The following is a 22495-nucleotide window of genomic DNA, read 5'->3' as shown; positions in this document are numbered from 1 at the left end:
CACATATATGATTGAAATTTTTCTGGTAGCCCCATTAAAAAAGTAAAATGAAATAGGTGAAATTAATGTTAATGATATATTCTATTTAGCTCAAATATATCCCAAATATTATCATTCCAGTATGTAATCAATATAAAATTATTAATGAGATTCTTCACATTCTTTTCTTGTACTAAGCCTTTGAAATCTGGTGGGTACTTCACATTCACATTCACAGCACGTCTCAATTCGGTCACGCACATTTCAGGTGCTTGGTGGCCCCACTTGGTGGTGGCCGCCATATTGGATGGCAGAGCTCCAGGAAGCCCTCTGAGAGAGTGTGATGAGCACCCCGACTTCCCCCAGGAAAAACCAAGGGACAGAAGGGCTATGTGATTTTCCTAAGGTCACATGGCTAAGAGGTGATCAAGGCGGGACTTGCGTCTAGGCAGCCAGATACCAGAACTGATACGTTTATTCACTAATCTTCTTACCCCTGTGGCTGAGACTGGTGCACCCACACTCTGGTATACCCGGCCTTGCCCAGGGACCAGTTTGCCTGAGAAGACTGCTTTGGGTTAAAGGATTTGAGCTTCACTAAGAAATGTACGAGGCTCCAAATGATGACTAACAAAAGCAAAAGAAAGCCTGAATTTTAATTTCAGTAAAACAAACAGAAGGGCACTATGTCTCTTACCTTTTCTGGTGCCTAATCTAAACAAATATGGTAAATTTTCCCTTTACCTTTCTGGACTTTGTGTTTTTTTTAAGATTTTATTTATTTATTTAACAGAGAAAGAGCACAAGCAGGGGGAGCAGCGGGCAGAGGGAGAAGCAGGCTTCCTGCAGAGCGGGAGCCCGACACGGGGCTCGATCCCAGGACCCAGTATCATGAGCTGAGCCAAAGGCAGACGCTTAACTGACTGAGCCACCCAGGCGCCCCTACCCTTCTGGACATTTGATGACATTTGGATTGATGGAAGACAAGTTCCTCCTCTTCACACCTACTCTATCCTGGTCAGAAATTTTATTCTGCTAAAGACATCAAAAAAAAAAAAAATGGTGGAGACATCTGATCAAATGTGGTATCTGTGACCACAGCTGGGGGAGATTTTGGCAACAGGAAGATCTATTTTCAGCATTCACCTTTGAAGACCTCCCAGGTCATCGACGGCCCAATAAGAGTCCATGCCAGTGAGGACGCATTACCACCCAACATGGAAATTCCAGGAGCTTCCTCCACCCGGAACACAGGCCAGCTGGGTCCGCAGAACATTTCTGTAGCTTGCTCCCACATACCAAAAAGCAAGCTCAAGAGGGTTTCAGCAACCCTCTCCAGGCAAGCTGAGGAAAGTTCACGAGGGGGAAGCTCACCTTGGAGAGTGTTCTGTTAAAACCTCATGTGACTGAAGTCGAGGAACTACAGTAGCAGATGGTCTTAATTACTCACACAGTTTAGCTCGGGAGTGGGCCATCATCAGGGGGTTCAAGGCAAGATGCCCATGGACCGTAGTATGTGTTTAACACGAATGGGAGCCAGTGTGTGCCAGAAAAAAGCTGGCTGTGGCCGTGGCTTATCAGAAAGTGGTAAATTATCTCTCCTAATATTTTCTCACTCGGCTCTCGGCTAAGCAGTTGAGGACATTCTTACATTCAATTCAATCCACTGGAGGATACAACTTTCACACAATGGATGCTAGTATAAGCTTGGCCAACGAGAGGCTCTATGTCCCCAGGGGGTATCTGGGAGAGATAGGGAAAGAATTCTTCACATGACTGGGATCAAAGGTCCCAGGCATTCCTGACAAACCGGGACTCAGCTCACCTTCCTCAAGCACCTTAAGCAACCCGGGCACGCAGGGGCCCACTCAGACAGCCTGCACGTTCTTCCCCCATGGAGAATGGGCTGCATGCATTCCCACATCTCTGCTGTCAGTACACAGCATGGAGTAATAGTTTAGAGGCATGCAGAACAGACTTCAAATTTCATTTCCACTTCCTCGCTTTGCGACCTCGGGCACACTGAGATTTTCCAAGTCTCTGCATTTCAGCTGTAAAACGGATGCAATATGTACCTAAAAGCAAATTTTTATTTTTATTTTTTAAAGATTTTATTTCTTTATTTGAGAGAGAGTGAGAGAGAGAGAGCGCACAAGCAGGGGGGAGGAGCAGAGGGAGAGGGAGAACCAGACTGAGCAGGGAGCCCGATGTGGGGCTCTATCCCAGGACCCTGGGATCATGACCTGAGCCAAAGGCAGAAACTTAACAGACTGAGCCACCCCAGGCGCCCTAAAAGCAACTTTTTAAAGGGAGAACAAGAAACACACTATTTTTCAGGATTGTTATAAAAATCAAAGATCGTATTTCTTAAGTTCCTGATCCACAGTAGGTGGTCAAAAATATCAGGTAAAGTATTTGGGTTCAAACAGGTGCAGCCTGCCAGATCAAGGTCAGGCGATTTACGTGCCAACCGCAAGATGCTAAGCTGCGTATGGAAATGGCTGTATTTAATTTTGATCTTCAGATCTGGGGGAACTGGTAACTCCCAAGGATGAGCTTAGTTCCTCCTGGATCCAGCCCTTGGCAAAACTCCATTGAAAACTAGAAATATACATTTGCTCCAAAGACCATATGATACGGAAGAAAAGCTTAATTACCTAAGTCAATAGGTGTCTTCACATGGGCCGTATCACCAGGTAGGTGCTACCTTGTGTGAAGTTCAACGGGAAGATGGGCTCCAGCGAGCCTGCGGTCTCTGCAAATAAGACTTTTAAGTGGAGTCTAAGTCATCAATGCTTCTTGGTCTTGCTGGGGCCGGGGACGTGGTCAGAGGGAGGGAGAGAAAGTTTCTAACCCTGGGTCTTGTTCAAGTTTCTCATCTGATCATGAACAGAGCTTCATCAATGGTCTAATAAACATCATTCTTTGAGGACATCTTTAGCTTCAAAGCATATGTCACCGCAGGACTTTCCAGTACATTCTAGAAACACCGATTTCTAGGATTCCAAGAGTGGCACTGTTCTCATAATGGATAAAGATCTGAAAATCTTTTACTTAATTTTAACCAAGCAGGGCTCCAAAAGACAAAGGAGAAAATGTAAAAACTGGAAATTCCAGGGTCTTTTTCTTAAGCACTATTTCGACAGCTGAATCATTCTGCCTAGCAAAGAATATGACAGGCCTACTCCAGAGAAATCTGAGTCTCAAGTAGCCTTGGGACCACTCAAATGCTTTTCTTCCCCTAGAAGCAATCCCGTCTGAATCACTCCATCATCTACCTGAAAAGGGTATTCTGTCCTATAGAACTTGCCTGCCTAAAAATATTTTCTGAAAAGTCAGATGGCTATTGACTTCCCTGGTACAGCCTTAAACAACAAGACAAGCCATGGCCTCTTACCACGGACGCCTCGCTTTGTCGCACCCAGTCATGTGACCAACCGATTCCCAGTTAGTAACAAAGGCACGCACAGATGGGGGGGCACATTGTAAATATCGTTCACTGTGCGTGTGTAGTGCATTTAGCAGAAAGCCCTGCCCTTACACAAGCTGATCCCCTCAACGGCGCCCCCTCTGCCTGCCCACCAACAGGACTGTCTGGGGCCTCCGAGAGCAGGCCTCGCTCCAGCTTCGCATGACTGGGTCTGTCGTTTCTAGGCCTTTCGTAGGTAGGGGAATGCATCATTCCTCCCAGCCCTGGCTCCACATCTTGCGCTCTGCAGCTCCTAGGAAGGGGCCTTCCTGCGCCACACGGGAAGGGAAGCGTCACATAAGCAAGGGTACCACTCCCCAGCCAGGAGCAGTGGCCCACGACGCAAAGGGCACTTGCTTAATGTTCGTTGAACAGTGGAGCACAGAACTCAACAGAATTCTTTCACCCAGACAGAATGCTCCACTTAACATCGCCGCCAGATGTCGGCATTCAGATAGGGGGTCAAGGGGTGGGGTGGGGGCTGTCTCCTTCATCAGACCCTCACGGCTAGGGATTCCTGCTGGATCAGCAGGAGTGATGAATGGTCCTCATTCACGGCCCAGGGCGCCCCGTGGGGAGGCTATCCCAGCTGTGGTCCTGGTGCTGCTTCTGGCCTCACACGGAACACATTCCTTTGTGGAAGAAGGCTGCCTTTGGTGAATGGGGTGTGCTCAGAGAATGAGGGAAGCGGTGGGGGACGATGGGGCCCTTCTGAACCACCTCAGACAAGAATGCAGACTTTGACACCAGCCTCGGCCAGGGCTGGTCCATTTGGCCCCTGGCCAAAGATTCCACCTCAGTTCTGTCTATTTCTGGCCACGGAGCAGGAATGTTCAGGGCACAGGGAAACGGTGAGAAGGGAAGCATATAAAGCTGAATTTTTTTCATCCTCCAGAAAGAGGCCTTTGTCAGGCCTAATTTGTTGTGATCAACTGGGGTTCCCCACAGTCCACCTCTGGCTCTGGGTGGAATCTCATTTTAACCAGGCTCTCTGTTGGGGAGGCTGAAGGTACAATTTCCAGCTCTTAAAAGTGTGCCTAATGGAGACTGTCGGACCAGATTAGAAATATATATAGCGTCTGTAAGAGATGCATTTTACCTTTACAGCACAAAGCCCAGAGAGAGAGGCAGCGAGCATCCGAACTCAGTGCTCCTGCTTGAAGGCGGTACTATCATAATGGCAGCGGGAACCGTGTGAGGCCAAGAGGCCCCCTGGGTTCAAATTAACCAATCCCTAGGCCCTAAGAAAAGGAAGACCTAGTTTGACTACGGGAGAACATACAATAATTGAAAGAACAGGGTGTTGGCCTCTAGAGTGGTCTCAGATTCAGATCTGGCTTCTGCAAATAGAGAAGGGCCTTACCATCTTGATACTGGAGGTATCAAGGGCCCAGTACCGTGACTGGCTCATGGCAATGCTTGATGAGTGGTGACTATTATAATTAGATAAAAATCAGCAAGAACCTGGAAAAAAATCCCAGGAGGGATGTCACCTCACTCATCAACCACTCTTAACACACTACTTGGACACCAGGTTTTAACCATCCCCCCTCTTCCCCTCCCTACACACACACTGTGTCCCAGAGCTAACGATCAGTAGCCAGACTGGTCTGAGTTTCGGCACCACTTTCGAAGGGGAGGAGAACAGAAGCCAGAGCCAGAATGGTGTGCAGACTTGGTCAGCAATCCAATCACTGAAAATACGTTGTGTTTTTAGGGCAGGAAGTGTCGTTGGGGATGGAACCCACTGCATGCAAATTCCAGGAGGGTAGGTCCAGGCCCAGACAGGTAGGGAGGGGTTTTGGCAGGGCCAGTAAGGGTAAGAGGAGTATACTGGGCAGGAGGTGGAGGGAGTTCTGGGCTAGAGGGAGTCTACAAACCAGTTCTTCAAGGAGATGGCCCCTCAAAAGTGGCCAAGGAAGCATCTCCTGCTTAGCTTCCCTCATGCCTCAGGTAGGGCAAGTCCTAGCAGGACACACTCTTGGCTTTGTCCACCTTCTGTGGTCTCCACTAGCTTCCAGGCCAAGCTCTCATTCAAATGATACAACCTCGGCCAACAGCCAACTGTTCAGGCCCGAGGCCTTCAGATGAGAATAAGACCCCCGGGGCCAGCAAAGGAAGGAGTAGCCGGCACAGAGACCACAGCCCCATCTTTAGCTTGTCTGGAAATGTCTGGCTACACCGAGGAGGGGGTAGGAGGGCTGTTCTCAAGTTTGTTAAGAGCCTGCGATCTGGGATTCTGCTGTCCCTAGAAGCACTGGCTCCCTTCCAGAAGCCGAGTGAGTAACAGCAGCAGGCACCGACCGCCACATCACCAAAGCTGGCCGGGCTCAGCTGCACAATGCCAGCTGGTCCTGTGTCACCGGCGATCATTCCCGGAGATAATGGCATCTACAGAGTCGTGGCACATACACACAGACCTACAAGTTCTTGCCCTTACCGAGGCAGGCAGACTTTCTCAGCTACCTTTGGACCGGATCAGTGTCAGTGGTGTTGATCCTAAGTCTTTTCGGGGCCTCCTTCTGGGAATGATTCTATTCTCACTGCATTTCCAAGCACGGCATGGCTGCCACTGGCGGTTACAGGATGCCTCCACTCTCTATAGCATGACACGCACCCACAACCCTGAGCTCTGGCCACACTGACTGAGGGCATGTGGTTCCCAGAAGACACCTGCTTCCACACTTCCCTGCCTTTGTGCTTGCTGTTCCCTGTTCCAGGACAACACTAGCCACCTCCTGAACACCTACTACTCTTTGTTTAGGAATATACCCACATGTGTATATAAAAAAAATCTGAAGGAACCTACTAAAAGACTATTAGAACTGGTAAGAGTTCAACAAGTTTACAGGAGACAAGATCAATATACAAAAGTTACCTGTTTCTATTCACTTTCAAAGAACAATCCAAAAATGAAATTATGAACTAATTCCATTTACAATAGCACCAAAAAGAATAAAATATTTAGAAATAAATTTAACAAAAGATATGCAAAATTTATCCTCAGAAAACTACAAAACATTGTTGAAAGAAATTAAAGACCTAAATAAGTGGAAAAACATCCCATGTTCATGAAGATGAACTTAACGTCATCAGATGAGAATACACACTGACCTACAGATTCATCAAAGTACCTACTAGTATCCCAAAGGACGTTTTCATAGAAACTGAAAAGCTGATTCTAAAATTTATGCGGCATTTTAAGGGATCCAGAATAGCCGAGGCAATTCTGAGAAAGGAGAACAAAGTGGAAAGTCTCACACTTCCCACTTTCAAAAGGTAATGCAAAGCAACAGTTATCAAGATAGTGGGGTACTGGCATAGACCTATATAGATCCGTGGAATAGAACTGAGAGTCTAGTAATAAGCTCATATATTTATGATTAATTCATTTGGACAAGGGTACCAAGACCATTCAATGGGGGAAACAACAGTCTTTGTAAAAAGAACAGTGCTGGAATAACTGGATAGCCACATGTAAGAGAAATAAGTTGAGGGGGGCGCCTGGATGGCTCAGTCAGTTAAACGTCTGCCCTCGGCTCAGGTCATGATCCCAGGGTCCTGGGATCGAGTCCCGCATCGGGCTCCCTGCTCAGCGGGGAGCCTGCTTCTCCCTCTCCCTCTGCCGCTCCCCCTGCTTGCACACTCTCTCTGACAAATAAATAAATTAAATCTTTAAAAATAAATAAATAAATAAAATCCTTTTAAAAAGAGAGAGAGAAAGAAGTTGGACTCCTCCTCTGCACTATTTACAAAAATTAATTCAAAATGGATCAAACCCCTACATATAAAAGTTGAACTATACAACTAGTAGAAGAAAACATGGACGTAAATCTTCATGACTTTGGGTTTGGCAATGGTTTCTTAACTACGACACCAAAAGCAGAAGCAACACATTAAAAATGTATATATTGTACTTCATCAAAATTTAAAACTGCTGTGCATCAAAAGGCACTATTAAGATGTTCGTGAACCAGGAGAGCAGTAGTAAGGGTAGAAAAAGGCACATTGATCAAGTGTTTGTTGTACTGTTTGCGTGTCTGTCTCCGTTTAAGACTGTGAGCCCCCTAGAGGGCCCATCATCTCTGTATCTCCTGGGTCCTTATAGAATAAATGCTAAGTAAACGTGATGTGAACTGAGAAACAAAGAGACACTATCAAGAATGTGAAAAGACAACGCAGAGAATGGGAGAAAATATTTGTAAGTCATACATTTGAAAGGGCTCTAGTATCCGGAACATATAAAAACTCCTACAATTCAATAAGAAGAAGATAAGCAGCCAAATTTAAAAACGGGCACAGGGCTTGAGCTGACATTTCCCCAAAGAAGATATGCACATGCTCACTGACGCCTGAAAAGACGTCCAACATCATTAGTCACCAGGGAAACACAAATCAAAACTCTAATGAAATACCACTTCACACACACTAGGATGTCTAGGATTTTTTTTAAGCGGGGAAAAAGCAGGTGTTGGTGAAGATGTGGAGAAATCGGAAACTCCACACGTTGACGGTGGAAAGGGAAAATGGTGCAGCCCTTGTGGAAAACAGTTTGGCAATTCCTCAAAAAGATCAACACAGAAACGCCCATGACCCAGCAATTCCGCTCCTGTTTATGCAGCCAAGAGAACTGAAAACAGATGTTCAAACAAAGACTCGTACACTATAATGTGCATAGCAGCACTATTCGTAATAGCCAGAAGGTGGAAACCGCCCAAACGTCCCTCGACAGTGACGAGATAAACAGAATGGGGTCTAGCCATACAATGGTCTATTATTTAGCCGTAAAAAGGTGTGACGTATGCATACCTGTCACAACATAAATAAGGCTCGAAAACATTACGTGAAGTAAAAGAAGCCATGTATGTGATGCCATTTATATGAAATATCCAGAATGGGCACATACAGGCAGAACGTAGACTAGCAGGAGTAGAGGGGGGAGTGGGGGAGGGGGTGGGAGGAGAAGCGGGTGACAGGTAAAGGGCACGGGGGCCTCTTTCTGGCAGTGAGACGCCCTAAAATTGACCGCGGTGATGGGTGCACACATCTGTGGATACACTAGCATCCACTGACTTCAACACGTTAAATGGGTGAAGTGTATGATATGTGAATTACATCTCAATTATGCTGTTTAAAAAATCGCCTTAAATGACACCTCCTGTTAGTGGTATGTGTTTATGAAGCATCTGCCACACGACAAGCACTGTTGGGCGCTGGGAATTCAAAGACATATCTGCCGTGGGTTCCGCCCTCACGGAGTTCACCCGCTACTTAGAGAAGCAATAATAGTGCAGAAATAGGTACAGAAACGGAACAGGGAGGCGGCGATCACGCGTGGGGACGAGGACCAGGGAAAGCCTCAGACAGCTGACACTGAGCAGGTTTTGGAGGAAAGTTCGAGTTTGACACGACTGGGGGCGGGGGGGCGGGGATCATTCCAGGCAGCAGGCAGGGCAGGTCTGAAATAACACAGGGTATTTTGGGGAGCCGTGCGTGGTTCCAAGGGCCAGATGAAAAGCAGAAGTGTTGGGTGTGGTGAGAAGTGGGAGAGGTGAGGGAGGAGAAGCAGCAGAGGGCGAGCCGAGACGGAACTTGAATGTCATGCTGCGAAATGCCGACTTTTCCTTTTGGGGATAAGGAACCAATGAACGGTAAGAGGAAGGAGGGTGACGGGGGCAGATTCGTGACCTAGAGCGGGAGTCAGCAAACTACAGCCCACGGGCCAAATCTATAAATACAGGTTTTGGAAATGAAATGTTATTGGAACACAGCCATAATGATTTACTTGTTATCTGTGGCTGCTTTCCCACTAAAATAGCAGAGCTGACCAACAGCAACACAGCGCATATGGACTGTGAGGTCTGAAATATTTGCTATCCATCCCTAGAGAAAGCATTTACCACTCCCAGCTCTAGAAAGGTCACTGGGGCCGTTGCATAAAAGATGGTTTCACATGGGTTAAGACCGAGGGAAAGGAGGCCAGTGAGACCAGCACCTCTCCCGACCTGGGTAATGTTATGATGGTGTAACAGACCAGCATGGGGGTGGTTGGAGGGGGATGGGCGGGGCTTTGCAGGGAAGGAAAAATACCTGGAGAGTATCAATTCAAGTAAATCAAGAGTGCCTGATTTTTCCGAAAAGGATTGGAGACCAATGTGTGAATTTTAGAGTTTTTTTTCCTTCAGCATTAAAATGGTCTCTAAACATCATTTTTAGCAGAATGCTGTCAAACATCTGAATTCAAGGCAGCTTAAAAGCATTTCATTTAATTTTTTTAAGTAATCTCTACACCCAGCGTGGGGCTCAAACTCATGACCCCGCTATCAAGAGTCGATGCTCTAGGAACTGAGCCAGCCAGGTGCCCCCAGCTTTAAAGTATTTTAAACTTACTCCTACCCTTTGGTTACAGGCAGCTAGAGCAACTCTAACCGATGGTCTTCCTCTTCTCACGTGTTGCAACAAGCCCAAACTCCACAAATTCTTTGGCTGTGCTCTAAGGCTGCTGTTGGCACTAGGTGGGCACCAAGGGGTTGGCTGCCAGCCAACAGAATACTATTTTGACCGACGATTTCATTTTAAATACACGTGTCAAATATCATGCCTTATTCATCTTGGTGTCTCCTACGGTGACTGGCAGAGTGTCTGGTACACAGAAGGCCACTAATAAATCATTTTAGTTAAGAAGAGAGAGAGGACCGGGTCAGGAGGGAAGGAGGAAGGAAGGAAAGGAAGAAAGGAAGGCTGGACTTGGCCACACAATTTTCCCTCGAGGCTTAAAACTCATGCTCCGGCAGCAGCCGATGAAAGCGCAGTTCTCCAGGTGGGTGTGAGCCCCCTTCTTCCCGGGAGAGCCTGGCAGGCGGTCCCTGGTGGTCGTGTGCTAATACACCTGCAGCTGCAAACCCACACATGCGGCACTATCTTCCCCTAAGGAAAAAGTTGCTTACATCTCACAACTCATCTCGGGGCCTTTCACATTATAAACTGTGTTTTTCAAACATCTCTTCCAAACTGCCTCATGGTAGAGCAAATGAGCTTCCAATTCCCAGCCCGAGTGCAGCTGAAGGAGCCACACGCAAGCAAGGCACGCTGCTGACATCTCCTGCCTCCCCGAAGAACAGTGCGTTCTGGGTAACCGTCTAGTCTTGACGTAGGTGGTAGTCATGAGGGCATGTTCATCTTGTAAAAATTCATCCAGAACAGGTATTTGTACACCCATGATCACAGCCGCATTATTCCCACTAGCTGAGAGGCGGAAACAACTCAAGTGCCCACTGATGGATGAATGGAGAAATAAAAAGTGGTCTAGCCATACAATGAAATATTATTCCCTTAAGAGGGAAGGAAATTCTGACACATGCTACAACATGGACGAATCTTGGGGACACATATGTCAAGTGAAATAAGCGGGTCACCAAAAGACAAAGTACCATATGATTCCACTTATATGCGTACCTGGAGTTGTCAAACTTAGAAAGATGGAAAGTAGAATGATGGTTTTCAGGGGCTGGGAGGTGGGGGAATAGGGAGTTAGTGCTTAATAGGGACAGAGTTTCAGTTTGGGAAGATGGGAAAGTTGAATGTACTTCATGCCACTGAACTGTACACTTAAAAATGGATAAAACGGTGAGTTTTAAGTTATGTCTATTTCAGCACAATAAAAACAAAAACAAAAGTTTACACGTGTGTACACTTAGGATCAGTGCCCTTTTACCAATGTATGCTATTCTCGGGGAGGGGGACCAGTTGACTTTAAAAATGTACTCGATTTTATACTTGAATTTGAGTTAGATATTTAGGAAAAGATGTTCCTAGATCTTTGGGTCATGCGGGCACTCTGGAAAGCTATTCATCCCACTACTGCAGTGGTGCCCAGGACAAGGCCGGGGCGGGGGGGCTGGAGTTCATGGATCCAAGTTCAAGGACAGTGTAAAGAAACTGAGCACAGTAAGGTGTTCAAAGTCATCGACGTTAAGTTCTGTTCTCATCATTCGTGTGCTTTGTAGGCAAGCAGCGTTATCTTCCCATAAGCTACTTTAAGCATTGTGTTGGGGACACGTCAAGGTGGACACATGGTAGTCTGCACAAAGCCTCCACGGGGCCAGCTGTGTCTGCTTGTGTAACGGAGAGTCTGACAATGAAGAACTAAACAAAAGGGCTCATCATTCACCCATGATATTACAACGCAAAGTTAAAGGGATCAAAAGCCTTGGGCAAGAAGAAATCAACTGCGACCCTAATTACATCCTCATTCTCTGCTGAGTTCGTTCTCACTCTACACGCATCCTTGCCACACGAACCTTGCCTGGCTATGCTGTTTTTGCCAAGAGAAGTGCGACAGATTTCTTTGAACTCGGGACAGAAATCTTATCTAAACTGTCACCCTCATGCTTTATGCCCCTCGAAAGGATGGTCCTCGTGCCTGAAGGCTTCTCAGACACCGGTGGCGAGGGGAAGACCAGCCAGCACACCTGGCCAGCTTGTGTTCCCCGCCAAGCACGCGCCACGCCTGACAGCGGGAGCACCGCTGGAATCACTGACATAAGAAGGTCTGAAGACCCACGTCACACCTGGACGTGGCTGCACAGAGGCTAACCAGCGCATCGCTGCGGACGCTTGTCTGTGCGATCTGCTTGGCCCGTCCTCCTCTGGCCCACGGTCACTAGGCTCCCGCTGGTTCTCTGGGCCTGGAGCAGCGCAGGCTGCGGCCACTTCTGAGGCCTCAAGGCCCAGCCAGGGTCCGCAGGGCAGGTGGGTCTGTGTGTCACGGCCATGCAGACTGCCCGCGAAGACCCTTCCCCGGAGGAGAAGGAACAGCTAGTCATCACAAGCTGTCCCGAACCAGGCAGCCCTGGGAGTGGGGAACTAACCTCTTACTGCTCCCAAAGCTGTAAAAGGAAGGAAGCCACTTGCCACCACTGACATGGAATCACCGAGAACTGTTCCCCTACAGAGCACGCCTATCGGCTACGGGGGCAGAGGACTGAGGGCTGCCAGAAGACAGTGTGATTCCAGGTCAATGCCGTGCCCCGACGAGTCTCTACAGTTGAATAATGGGATTGAAGCAGCCAGTTTCTCTGTCCCTGAATGGCTGTTTTACAGAAGATCTATTCATTCAATGTCTATTTTGGGGCAATGAACATATGAACAGAAAACCTAGGAGTGAAGAAATAAGAAATTCCATTTTCCCACACAGTCAGCCAAGGAAGGAGAATTCCAACTCATGAGTCTTACTAATAAGATGTAAAAATGATTTATCACCCCACTACAAAGCAAATAAACACAAGTAATGAAAAGGCTAAATGTACAAAATTCTGGTGTTCTGTATCCTCATCGGACAGCGGCAGAATTAACAAAGTTGTCTGTGAATGAAGGACCTCAGAGGGAAGCCTCTTCTGTCACTGGATTTAGGAATCTTCGAGCAAAGATGCCAGCTGCCAGAATACTGAGGCGATGCCCCAGGAGGGGCGACTGTTCTCAGGGAAAGTTTTTTCTGGCTTGGTCTTGTCCAGGAATTTCAGCTACAGTCCTTTCAGTCATCCCACTCCCAGACCCAGGAGCCCGAGAATGGAGGGAAATGCTGCTTCCTAGTTCAGAGAGGGCCACCCCGAGTCCTCAAGTGGGGCTCTGCTTTCTTACAGTTTCATAATAAGCTGGGAAGTAAACCCAGGCTTCCTGACTTTGCAGCTGATTTTACCTCAAGAGCCAAATGGCCAATTACTAAATATTTACACAGGGATTTCTGATAGCAGGTGTATAGGAAGTGATAAGCTCAGGAGGAAGCCAGAGCCAAGACGAACGTTTTACAGAAGAGCTAATAGTCCATAAGCAGCACTGAGAAGCAGAACCAACGTGGCCCAGGAAGGAGGAGGCTGGGTCTGGTCCAGGCTCCGCCAATCACCGGCTGTGCCATCTGACAGCTTATCTCTTTGCCAGTTTACTCAGCCAAAAAATGAATTCCGGACCCATCTTACTCTTTAGTGGGACATCATAATAACCAAATGACACAGTGGCTAGAAACATAGTTTGAAAGGAATAACATATGACATGAACATAGATTATAAAAACCAACAGAACTCAGATCATCTTTACAAAGGTGTGTTGGAGAAAACTGGGAACTTTTTGCATATGGGTTGGGTATTAGATGATAGTAAAGAATCATTGTTAATTTTCTTAGGTGTAATTATGGCATCATGGTTATTCAACATTTTTCAAAATCACACTGAAATACATACAGATGGAATGATTATCAAATTTGAAATCTGGCATTTGCTTTAAAATACTTCAATGAGAAAAGAAAGAGCAAAGGGATAGTTAGAAGCAAGTGTGGCAGAATATTGATAACTTGAAGCTGGATGGGAAGATATGGTGGTCTTCTCTCTACTTCTCTGCATATTTGAAATTTCTCAGAATATAAAATAATTTTTAAATACACACTGCAGAACCTGGGGGACAGCACAAAGCTTCACCAATGGTCATCTCCAGAGCACAGAAAATCTGTTTCCCTCACCAGAAAGACCCTTCCACACTGGTCATCCAGAGGTCAGAGAAGGACAGGGCGAAAGGCTAGGAGAAGCAAGGCCAGGAACCCAGCTGGACAGAAGACAGACGGAAGCCTCTTTGCAGAATTTTCCTGTTTGCATGCATCAAAATGTCAGCCCACCTCCAAAGTCAAGTGCATACTTTGTCTTCAGACCTAAGTTTCATATTCACTTTAGACCAAGTCACTTTTTAACACAAAGTTACAGGGAGACAAACATTCATGCTTACACACACCACTGACACTGGATCTTCTTGGGTCCCAAGAGCCCCAAGGGCCCATGGGGGCACGCACTTTTACATGGGTTTGATGGTCCTTCCTAGGACGGATACTAGGGACCAGGAAGGAGAACAGGACAAAAAGGGAGAGGGAGATGAATGATTTAGCTGAGGCAGGGTCCAGTGAGTCAGTCATTCATCTGGGCACTGACCAGGGAAATGAGCATTTTGACTTCCTCTTAAGCCCCATCCCCGACCATTTTAAGTACAGAGTACACCACATAAATAACTAAATAATTCCAGCAAGGGTGACAAATAGGCTTTGGGGGTTCCTGGACCGACAGGCTCGCGGTGGCATAAGGGAGAAGGCCCCATACCGACCAGCTGGGGGGTCTTGAGCTCCAGCGCTTTTCCTCCTCTTCAAAAAGAAACGGTTGGACTGATTTTAAGAACTTCGCAGTCCAAAGATTTTAGGGGGCGAAATTTATTTGGGGCATGTTTCCGACTTTCATGCACATCGTTCTCCTCGCCTGGACCTGAGGTTTCTTTCCAAGCATACTGAGTGGTTCAGTGCCCCCCACCCCGCCAAGTTCCGCCGCGTCCCCTCACCCCACCCGGGTGGGGTGTTTTTTGGTGGTCTTCGCTTGTTTCTTCCAATCATTTCTATTCCAGCGCTGATTTATGGCGACACCTCCAGCAGGCTGCTACATTAGAAGGCTCCCAAATTTGGGGTTGGGGGAGGGTGTGCAGAGAGCAGTAGCCAAAGCGCCTGCGTAAAAACTGCAGGCACTGAGGACCGCCGGAGTATCCGTGCTAGACTTAAGATTTGGTCTACCCCCGGGGCGATCCTGCAGGCACGATTCGCGGGGTAGCTTGTGCTAGTTCTTTCCTACTCCAGGGCCTCTCTGTGATAACGGCGGGAGAGGTTCCCTGGTCCCCGGACGAGCCAGGGCGACGTGGGAGGGAATACCTCGCGTGCGGATCGCGCCTGTCCTCGCACAGGGCTCAGGACACTCGGGCGCTCAGCCGAGCCTTTCTAGCAGGCTGGGGGAAAGCCCAGTTCCGAGGCAGCGGCCACCAGAGCACACAGGCGCAGCCCCGATAGCCCCCACCCACTCTGCCCCAGCCCGGTGCGCTCCGTATCCCCAAAGCCGCAGTACCGGGGACACGCCAGGCCGACCCCCGCTCCCCGCACGCGTTCCACCTCCTCAAAAGCCATAACTCCGAGTGTCCCTGGCCCCACACCTCACCCCCCTAGGCACCTAGAGCGCAAGAGCCTCGACGAGCTCCGTCCTGCCGGGTCGCGGGCGGCCCCAGCAAGCAAGGAACCGAGCGCCCTGCTCTCCGGGGCGCGCCGGCTGCATCGCCTCGTCCGGCTCGGTAGAGGTGGGGCTGGGCGGGTCCGCCCGAGTCGGAAAGGGCACCCCGTTAGCCTGCGGGTCCTAGCATCTCTCCGAGCAAGTAGCCTTGGCTCGGAGTGCCCGCCGCGCAGGTCCCGGGAACCCCGAGCGCGGCCGAGAGGCAGCTCCGCAGGGAGTGGAGCCTGGAGACCCCGCCGGGACGCTCCCGCTTCCCTGCCTACCGCGGTGGGGACGGGAGGGGCAGGGAGCGCTCTTACTTGGCAGCAGGGGCAGGCACTTTCCACGATGGCCCCTCTCCGCGCCCGTCGCCGCTGACCCCCTTTCCCGAGCAGAGGGGGCGAGCCGACTTCTCAGGCCGCTGGAGAAAGCGGGCTCCAAGTTGCGGACGCCGCGGGCTGGAGTCGCTCCTTCACGCTTTTCCCGGTACTTTTAACGTGAGTCGGAAGGCAAACCCCTCCCCGGACCCACCCCCTTCCCGGGAGGCGGCCACCGCGGCAGGCCCGGCCTCCAGCCCCTTTTGTTGTAATTCGAGAGCGGCCCTCCCCGGGGCCGGAGCGGGCCATGCGGGGGAGGCTGCGCGCCAGAGGGGCATCCCTTCCCAGGCTTCTCGCGCCCAGCTTTCCCGAGCCCGAGAAGCTAGGCAGGGGGTCTTTCCTCTGGGAGATCTCTACCCACCCCCACCCTCAGTAGCTCCCGGAATTTAACTCTTCGATGCCCTTATCCACCAGCATTAGGGTCCGCACAGGACCCATCCTGGTCTCCAGAGAACACAATGCTGCCTGGCGCATAATAGACGCTCAGTAAAAACTGATCAATGAAGGAGTTCAGAAACTTCCATTCATCTCGCCTGGGTTTCTCCTCTATACGAAAAGCCGATTCTGAACGTGAAAACAAACAGCCCCCTTTCTTCCAGCAAGTCCTATCTATGGCCTTTGACAAGCCTCCCTCTCTGAGGATTGGTTTTCTCCTTTGTAATTAAAGGCTTTGGATTCAGTGACCTCTAAGGTCCTTCCCTGCATGGCAGGGCCAGGATTAACAAGCCCTGCTCGCAGGGAAGCGAACAGGACACAGCTAAGGGGCGCATATTGTGCAGAGGGACATTCCATTACTGGCTCTGAGGCTCACACTGGGGGCAAAGTGAAGGGCACCTTACAAGTTGGGGGAGCCCTCTGTGCAGATTGCCAGGGCTCCTGAAGCAAGAGCAGGGCTGGGCCCGGCAGGAGGCAGACAGTTGTGGGCCTCTGTGCAGGCAGAGCCCAGAGGGGACTGTCAACGGACCTCTGGTACATTAAGGGTGGCAATCCTCCTCCAGCTCTTTTCCCCGTCCTCTTCTCCCACCCACTCCCTCCCTAGCAAGCCCAGGGCACCAGCAGTGACAGGTGGTGACTCCCAAACTAGCCTTCAGCTCAGACCCCTCTCTTCACTGTGGATTTGCAAATCCACTGGCCTTGGGGACATCTTCCCTTGGCCCTCTGGACATTTCCCATGGCCACCGCTAACTTAGCATGCTACCCCACACCTGATCCCTAACTCACAGCCCACCCCAACCCCTGTGAGTTCTGTTAGGCAGAAAAGGGGGCTCCTCAGGCCCTTCCTCCTTACCCTCCCGCTGAATCAATCCTCTGGTCTGGTAGGCAGTGGAGGGAGGGGGCAGGAGGAGATGGGTGTGGTTATCAAAGGGCAGCAGGAGTCCCTGTGGTGCTGGAATTTTCAGTATCTTGACTGCGGTGGTGGGTACATGAAACTACACAGGGGATAAAATTGCATAGGACTTAAAATAATAAAAAGAATTTTAAAAACTGGGCAAAATGTATATTCAAGTCGTTTGCCTGCTTTTGTTGAGTTGTTTATTTTCTTATTATTGAGGTATATGAACCCTTTATAAAATACATGTTTTACAAAATAAAAAAAAATGCATAGAACTTAATAAGAACTTAGTAAGCACTCACGTACAAGCAAAACTGGGAGAATCTGAATAAAGTTAGTGGATTGTATCAATATCAATATCCTGGTTGTGATGTTGCCCTATGGTTTTGCAAAATGTCACTGTTGGGGGTAACTGGGCAAAGTGTACCAGGCATCTCTCTGTATTATTTCTTACAATGGCACGTGAATCTACAAGTATCTCAGTAAAATTTTTAACTGACAAAACAAACAAACAACCCACCCACAGGAGCTCCAGGGCCCTCAGGATGCAATCTGATTGCCTTCACAGCTGTCAGGGGCCCCCAGAGGCATTTCCAGCTTGCCCATCTCTCAGCCACATTCTTTCCTCTCCCCCACAGGCCCTACTTGCTGTTCACCATGCCTGCTGTTTCACACCCCAGGGCCTTTGCACGTGCCATTCCCATGCCTTGTCTGCCCGGTAATGACTAATTCTTTGAGATCTCATTCAGTTGGCACAGTCGACACTCTACACAGTGCCTGCACATAGCAGGTGCTCAATATAATGCCAGTGAAATGAGGTTCTCTCCTCTCCCCTCACCTTTTTCTCTGATCCCTCCACTTCTGGTCCTACTCTTCATGCTAAAGCATTAACCCATATAGCATAAAATGAAAGGAAACTAACTTTGTAAACAATGTGTTGTCTGCTTGTGAAAAAAGGCAAAGTCCTTGTGGAGCATTTAGAAAATACGAAAAAGTATAATAAAGAAAGTCGCCACCCTCATGTCCTATCACCCACAGATAAACACCTAACATTGGGCAGTATTTCCTTCAGGTTTTTTTAAGAATCACAGGTAGATACAGTTTTTGTACCCAGCATTTTTTTTTCTCTATTGTTTTTTGTGCATTTTTTCAATGTAGACCCCACCAGTGTCTAAAACTTCTGTGTTTGGTGACATCATTTCTCTATTGTTAGACATCAAGTTATTTACAACTTTTTACTAGTTTAAATTAGACCATGACAGTTATCCTTGGGAAAGGAATATTTATTGAGCAGCTACTATGTGGTTCCTGCAAATTGTTACAGTTGAGAAAGCGGAGGCTCGGAGAAGCTGTGTAATTTCCCCAGACTCACAGAACCAATAAGTGGTCAAGCTGTGATCATTAAAGTGTACTTAACCTCTCCTACAAGTACTCAGCGGCCTCACACCCGAGGCCTCTACAAGTCCACCTGTGCCTCGCCATGCCCCACTCCCAAGAGAAAATGAGTACTTGAAGCTTGCACAGAGTCGTTCATGGATACACTTTCAGGAACTGAACCGAAGACCTGGGAGGCCGGGAAGGCAGCAGACCTCTGTTCTAGATGAAACAGAATGCTTTATGTCCATAGGTCATCCATATAGTCCCGTGTGAACCCCCGCCCCCCCATCTCCCAGGCAGAGGCAGAGCCACGCAATGGATTCAGAGCCTGCGTCCACAGTCAGAATACCTGGGTTCACATCCCGACTCCACCACTTCCTGCCTGAACAGTGACTGTCTTTGCCTGGCTCGCCTCATCTGTAAGAAGCATCTCATTCAAAACGCTTCTAGAGGAGTGAAAGGGGCCGGATGCCCGGGGAGCCGTAGAAGAGTCCCTGCATGTGGGATTGCACTTAAGTTGCTGTTTGGCATCTGCTCCTGCAGGGCTGCGGGGCTGCAGGGCTGAAGGGACGAGGGCATGGCGCTGCTGTGGACTCTGCGGGAGCAGGAGCTGCAGACCCCCAGCAGCCAGAGGGAAGGAAGCCGGCACCGGCCTGCCACCTGCAGGGGCCATGGGGATTGCGTCCCCAGGACACACTCCCGTGATGTGATGGCTGAGTCCAAGGGTATGGACTGTTCTTTCTCTTTTCTCTTGGCTCTTGAGTTCAGTGGCCAAATCACCTTCCTAAGTCTGGGTATGTCCCAGAAGGGCAACCGGGGTCTCAGTGGAGGCCCAGCTAACATCCTCCCCAGTTTTTGCTCTCAGGGGGCTGACACACCCTGACAAGACACAAACTGACAAATAGGAACAATGAAATGGGGGAGAAGCCCGGTGGCAAGTACTATGGAGAAAACCAAAGTGGAGCCAGGACAGAAGTGAGGACAGAAGGAAGCACGGAGTGCTATTTCATCCGGCTGGCCTGCGAAGACCCTGGCTGACGAGGTGGCAGTTTGGGGTGGAAAGTCTCGCCTTCCTGCGGGCTTCATGGCACTCACCTTGCAGCACTCCTGACCTATGTGTCACTTTCTGCTTGACTTATACATGATTATGTATTCGATTTCTCTCCCTTATAGGACGATCACAAGCTCCCGTGGGCAGAGTGGCCTTGGCCTCTGTGGCCACCTGGGGAGCCAGCAGCGCGCCCTGCCCATATCACCAGCATCCGTGTTTGTCGAAGTGAATCAGATTGAACTGTAACATTTGAAAGCCTACATGATTAAGAAATCATTGTGGTCAGCATTATTAATAATTACGCACAGTAAGAAGAATGAAAAAGCTAGTAGTTTAAATTTATACAATCAAAGAAGAGGCTCCAGCTCGCCTACTTGTTAAGTTAAAAGGGGAACCTAGCAACCAAACAAACATTGGTTCCTTTGGGAAAGTGATTTGGAAATGCCCCGTCACAGCCAGGATAGTGGTCTGGTCTGGTACTCGCGGAGGGGATTGCAGTTAAAGCAGTCACGTTGGTCAAGTATTTCATATATCCCAGTGTCCTATGTTGGCCAGATATCAGACCCTGCTGGCTGGCTTTCTCAGATTCCGGAATCTATAGCGTTATCACAACCACTTTTAACGGGTGCAGATGGTTTCTAGGAAGAGCTTGGGGGGAAATGCTAGCTTCCTCCTGGCCGGCAGCGCCCCCTAGTGTCCATGTCTCTTAAGGCGCTGAGCGCTTGTACTCTTCAGGCCAAGTTCAAACTAAGAGGACTTGGAGAAGTCCTAATGCCTATCTCCTTTAGAGTCGCGCTCTCCGAAACCCGCAGAGCCCTTGCCCGGATCGCAGTGCGTGGGCCGGTTAGCAGCAGCGCCGCCAGCAGATCCAGATCGAGGCCTCTAACCCCGAGAACCACAAATCTGCTCAGAAAGCACAATGGTAAACTGCACGTGTGTGTAGGTCAAGGGCGCTTAGGCTGCCTCCGCCTTTTCTCCAGAGAGCACGTGTTTTTATATCGTAAAAGTATAAGCTTTTTTTCTAGGATGTGTGATCATTCTTTGTCACACACCTGGGACTAAGCTTCCTCCATCTCTCTCCTTTTCCTTTTCTTTATTATTAATTATTATAACAACATGTTTGAAGGTGCAAACCAATTTATTCGGGTCCCCAAAGCTTTTCAAAGCCTTCTCCAATGAAGAAAGCAGAGCAAGGCAACTCTTTATATTCTTCAAAGAAGAAAAATATGTCTAGAAAAGGGAAAATCCATTTTCCACGACTACCCTGCCATTTCTGTCCAGAACTTGGGTGGGGGGCTCCTTGGCTCCTTGGATAACATCTGGTGCTTGCAGCCCATTTGGGGTCCTGTTCAGCCTGATGTTGCCCAGTGCCTCCCCTGCCTAGCAGACTGACCAGGGTCGGTATAGTTTAAGGAGTCTACATAAAAGCACGCGTTCCACTTCTGGGGTTTGCTGTGTCTGAAATCCTGTCGTTAGAAATCAGTCTCATATGAATAAAGCACTGGTACACACAACAGTATGGCTGGGTCTCAAAAATATCATGCTGAGCGCCCCCTCCCTAAACAAGCCAGTAAGAAACCACGTGATCCCAGTCATAGGAAACTCTGGAAAAGTCGGCAATAAACTCCTGTGACAGAAAGCAGATCAGCGGTGGCCTGAGGCATGGAGGTGGAGGTTTGCCTGAGAATAAGCAGGACAGAACAACGTTTTTGGGGTGATGGAAATGATCTACTTCGTAACTGTGATGGTATTTACATTGGTATATGCTTTCTTCCAAAATTCATGAAACTGAACACTTAAAATGGACGAATTTTATTTTACAGAAATTACTCCAGAATAAGGGTTGTTTAAAACGTAGTCCTCTCTTCTGGAGCTCCTCCCCATTCTGATATCCTCTTTTAAAACGCAAGCAGTTTGGAGAAGGGCCACACAGGGTGACATGTGGGTAGGAACACAGCAGCTGGAGCCTGTCTGTGTGGGTGTGAATCTTCACTCCACTGCTTACGAGTCGCGGGAGCTGAGCACGTCATTTAACCTCTCCGGGCCTCGGTTTCTTCACTCGTCAAATGCCTGTACATTTTACTGCCCAGAATTCTTGTAAGGCTGAAATGTGTTCATAACTGTGAGATGCCTGCAGTAAAGTGCCTGGCGCATGGGCACCACCAGCTAGCTTTAAACCAATCTACACGGAAGTGTCTTCTTTTGTTTTGTTACTATGTTTTTTAGACTAGTGTTAGGTCTACAAAAAAATCGAGCAGCCAATACAGAGAGCTCCTCCCTATCCAACCTTCACACAGTGAATTTCCCCTCTTACCAACATCTTGCATTAGGGTGGTACATTCATTACAATTGATGAACCGTATTGACACATTATTATTATTATTATTATTATTATTTTTAAAGATTTTATTTATTCATTCGACAGAGAGAGACAGCCAGTGAGAGAGGGAACACATGCAGGGGGAATGGGAGAGGAAGAAGCAGGCTCCCAGCGGAAGAGCCTGATGTGGGGCTCGATCCCGGTACGCCAGGATCACGCCCTGAGCCGAAGGCAGACGCTTAACGACTGAGCCACCCAGGCGCCCCTATATTGACACATTATTATTAACTGAGTTCCATGGTTTACATTAGGGTCCAATCTTTGTGTTGTACATTCTGTGGATTTTGACAAATGTATAATGACATGTATTAATCATTATAATACCATGCAGAAGAGTTTCACTGTCCTAAAAATCCTCCCTGCTCTGCCTGTTCTTCCCTTCCTCCCCCCAACCCGCAGCATCCACTGATCCTTGTGCTCTCTCCATAGTTTTCTCTTCTTCAGAATGTCATAGAGTTGGCGTCTATAGCATG

The 22495-nt window shown here is 48.6% G+C and overlaps 1 protein-coding gene across 3 annotated transcripts in view; it reads right to left on the bottom strand.

Moving 5' to 3' along the window:
• Positions 1 to 15998, bottom strand: part of LOXL2 (lysyl oxidase like 2) — an 88048-nt gene extending 72050 nt beyond the window's left edge. For 2 of the 3 annotated variants that reach the window (XM_045774056.2, XM_045774057.2), the window contains exon 1: positions 15825 to 15998. The gene's annotated coding sequence lies outside the window, so the exon portion shown is untranslated. The remainder of the gene's footprint in view (positions 1 to 15824) is intronic. The other variant, XM_045774058.2, reaches the window with a different exon arrangement.
• Positions 15999 to 22495: the final 6497 nt, after the last annotated feature.

The sequence above is a fragment of the Ursus americanus genome, chromosome 13 (assembly GCF_024610735.1).
Source record: "Ursus americanus isolate L20-20 chromosome 13, mUrsAme1.1.p, whole genome shotgun sequence".
Lineage (NCBI taxonomy): Eukaryota > Metazoa > Chordata > Mammalia > Carnivora > Ursidae > Ursus > Ursus americanus.
The sequence above is the reverse complement of the archived record's forward strand: the minus strand, read 5'-3'. Positions and strand labels throughout refer to the sequence as shown.